At 50.7% G+C, this 3,124-nt stretch overlaps 1 protein-coding gene across 2 annotated transcripts in view; it reads left to right on the forward strand.

Moving 5' to 3' along the window:
* The first annotated feature begins 1,419 nt into the window (after positions 1-1,419).
* The window catches only part of CDKL5 (cyclin dependent kinase like 5), a 208,506-nt gene continuing 206,801 nt past the window's right edge, over positions 1,420-3,124 (forward strand). For both annotated transcript variants that reach the window (XM_034649695.1, XM_034649697.1), the window contains exon 1: positions 1,420-1,517. The gene's annotated coding sequence lies outside the window, so the exon portion shown is untranslated. The remainder of the gene's footprint in view (positions 1,518-3,124) is intronic.

The following is a 3,124-nucleotide window of genomic DNA, read 5'->3' on the forward strand; positions in this document are numbered from 1 at the left end:
TTGGCTCAGGAATTCTGGCTCCACGTGGGTGAAGCTCTAGGTCACAGCACTGTTATTTTGCATCTGGAGGAGGCAGAAGAGTCTGCAAAGATCTGCTGTTGGCTCTGACTCCATTTTCCCTCACTGCTAATTCACTGCTCCTACCTGAAAAATTTTCTAATATGCTTCCTGAAAAGCTGAAGAGAAAGCAGGCACCTTCATTTCCTCATCAAATATTCACCATGCTATAAAAAAGAAAACCCTAGTGGCTTGGCATCAAGTGGCCAAACCCAGCATGTTGTTACATATTGTTACCAGATTCACAACAGGAATAGATTAAGTGGATTTAATCCAAAATATCTATTTCCTATTGCTGTACAGTACTGCTTATTTTTCATTTGGTGGCTGCTATGACCTCACAGACTGCTTTTCTGTGCTTTTCCTAAACCAGAAAAAACAAACACCCATTTTTCCTCTTTGCTTTAAGTGGAAATTATTATGCAGCTTTACATAGATTTGTCCACAATGCCTTTAAACAAGATTATTATTTTCCTTAATTTTCAAAAAGTGGCATTGGAAATGTATCTCCTTCCATTTCATCACCTCCTCATCCTCATTGGAAACCTGATCCTTGGTAGGGATTAAGATCTTTACATTTCTACTGGTCGGGGGTGGGGGGGGGGATGACTTCATTGCCAGCTGGGGAATCTTGTGTGGCAGAGCACTGGACCTAAGCAGAGCTGTGGGTTGATGCCTCTGCTGCAATCAGCCTTTTGCATGCATACAGCTGCTGTGCAAGGAATACTCAGGCTACTAGTTCTTTGCTCCTAATTCACCCAAGGGATCGCAGGCTGATGGATGAGTGTATGTGTGAATGTGTGTATATGTGCGTGTGTGTGTGCACGCACAGCTGCAACAGTTGGGCAGCAGCTGCAATGGACTTCGATATCATTTTTACCAAAGACAGAGATAAACCGTTCTCCATCGTTTATTTCCAAGTAGTGCCTCGACTCCCGCCCCAAATGTGTTCTCCCCCCTCTTCCACGACCCCCCGCCCTCAAAAAAAAAAAAAAAAAGCCGCTCCAGGCTCGGGCCCCGCCCCTCCCAGCCACCCAGCCCAGGTTGCTAGGGCCTGGCTGGGCAACCAAACCTGGCTCGCGGGGGGATGCGGCGCGCGCGTGCGCGCGCAGGCGAGTTTATACAGGGAACGAACCTTCTTAGACTTTTGGGGCCCGAGCACGAGCGGCGCGGGCGGGGCGCGCGGGCCCGAGCTCGAGGACGAGCGCTCTTTCCGCATTGGTTTCTATCAGAAGTGGGCGGGGCGGAGGCGGGACCTTGCGGGGTCTTCGAAGCTTCTTTATTGGCCCGAACGGGACGGCCGGGGCGGGCTAGTTAGCAAATTAGGCTGCGCGTTCGCCTCTGCGAGAGGGCGGGGCCGGAGGTTTTCATTAGTTGTCCCTGCCACTGGGTAAGGTAAATCGGAGACGGCGGCCTCAGGAGCTGTGGGGTCCCCGGCTGGAGGTGGGGGACTCGGCTAGGTGAGTAGTTGCGCCGCCACCCGCCCGTCAGGCCTTCCTGCCCCCACGTCGGTTTCGCGCCACCCAGCTTCTCCTGAGAGAGGGGACCCACCCGGTCCCCTCGGGCAGACGCGAGAAGGGGCGGCGGCGCAGGTCCCCCCAGAACAGGGCGACGCGGCGAGAGTGCCCCAGCCTGGAGTGGCCCCTCCTCAGCGCCCCATTGCGCCACTGGAAGGGTTTCCCCGGCGAAAGGTTGGGGCTGTATTTTGGGGCGTGGGGAGATGGGAGGATATGAGGAGGGGCTGCAGGTCGAGGCAGCCCGGCGGGGCTCCCCTCAGCAGCGGGTCTGCGGCGTCTCCGCCCCGCCGCCCCCGCGGCGCGAGCTCCCCCGGGCTTGCGGCGAGGGAAGCCCCTTCCCGCCGGCGCCGAGGACGAGCCTGTGCGCTGGAGCCCCCAGCCCGAGTTCCGAGGGAGCCCGGGACCCGCCGGGGGCTGCGAGCCGGAGCCGGAACCCCGGCCCTGCTGACTGACCTTGGCTGCCCGCGAGGGTGGGCGAACGACCCACCGTCCGCCCCGCATCTCTTCCAGCCTTCTCCCAACAAGTTTCAGGCGTTGCTATGAAGTTCACGACTGGCATAGTGGGGAGAAGCAGAAATTGGCTCCTTCCCAGACCTCCGTACCCTTTGGACCCTCATAGAAATTTAATCCTGGGGTTTGGAACCATTTCCAAACGAACAGGTCCTGCTCGCATTGACACGTTTTATGCCCACGTTGGGGGGAAAAATAACCTGAACGTATTTCTGTGTAAAGGCAGATCTTCCTTGAGGTTTTTTTTTTTTTTCTTTTCTTTCTTCGCTTCACTTGAGTGTTAAAGCCCTGAATCTCCACAGTGAGATTAGACGGATGCTGAGATATTTAAGTAGTTGCTGATCAGTGTTCTGTTAACACAATCTATTTTAATTGGCTGAAATTTAGGCTGATTTTAGAAAGTATTGCAGACACAGAATAATTTCCTCCCGTGAATCTGAATTAGGTTTGTTGGACGTAATGGTTATGTAGTTAATGTAAGAGATTACACAAATTAATTTGAGAGCTTTTGATTGAAACGGGAGACGTAAATATGTATAGAATAGTATTATCGTTTTAGGTAACATTTCCAGCTTGCTCCTTTCTTGCTGTTGGGTTACAAAAAAGGCATCTTTACGGAGGCTATTCGGAATTACATGTGAATGACATTTAGATGTAAATTTGTTTTTAATTTAAGTGTTTTAAAATATTTTATTCGTAAAATGTGAAGAACCTAATGTTTACTTGTGTGTTTAGTGTTGAAGGGGGGGTAGTATAATCTCATATTTAGCAACCCGATTAGGGTTCACTAATAATTCATTTTTTAAAAAGGTGTGCGTCTTTTTGAGAACATGGTACTTGAATACCTTAGCAATTCTTTTAATTTCTTTATTAAAAGTACTATTTTAGGTTTGAGCATTTTTGGCGTTCACACTGCAACAGAAGTAAGGAAGCCTGCAGCAGTATTACCAGTTTGACACCACCAGTGGGTGTTTCTGTTGACAAATGCAGGGAAGAGAACATTTGGGAAGGAAATCTTTTTTTCGGGGTGGGGGGGTAGG

This window comes from Ailuropoda melanoleuca, chromosome X (assembly GCF_002007445.2).
Source record: "Ailuropoda melanoleuca isolate Jingjing chromosome X, ASM200744v2, whole genome shotgun sequence".
Lineage (NCBI taxonomy): Eukaryota > Metazoa > Chordata > Mammalia > Carnivora > Ursidae > Ailuropoda > Ailuropoda melanoleuca.